The following is a 444-nucleotide window of genomic DNA, read 5'->3' as shown; positions in this document are numbered from 1 at the left end:
AAAAACCCCTTTTTAAACCCCTGGTTTTAATTTTTAAAAATTTTTTTTTTTTTTGGAAACCCGGGTTTTCTTTTTTCCCCCCCCCCTTAAAAATTAAACAAAAAAAATTTTTTTTGAAAAATACATTTTTTTTTTTTGGGGGAATTTAAAAAATTGAAGGGGAAAAGGCCCCCGGAAATTTTTTTTTTTTTGTCCCCCGACCTTTTTTTTTAAAAAAAAAAAAAAAATTTAAGGGGTTTAAAGTCCCCCCCCCCCCTTCCCAAACCCGCACCCAAAAACCAAAATTTTTTGGGGTTTTTTTTTTTAAAAAAGAAAACCCGGGTTTTTTTTTTCCCCCCCTTTTGGGGGGGTTTTTTTTCTGTTTTTTTTAAAAGGGGGATTGGGGGGACCTTTTTTTAGGAATTTTTCCCCCCAAAGGGTTTTTTTTTTTTTATTTTTTAATTT

The sequence above is a fragment of the Penaeus monodon genome, chromosome 19 (assembly GCF_015228065.2).
Source record: "Penaeus monodon isolate SGIC_2016 chromosome 19, NSTDA_Pmon_1, whole genome shotgun sequence".
Classification (NCBI taxonomy): domain Eukaryota; kingdom Metazoa; phylum Arthropoda; class Malacostraca; order Decapoda; family Penaeidae; genus Penaeus; species Penaeus monodon.
This window is presented reverse-complemented; position numbering follows the sequence as displayed.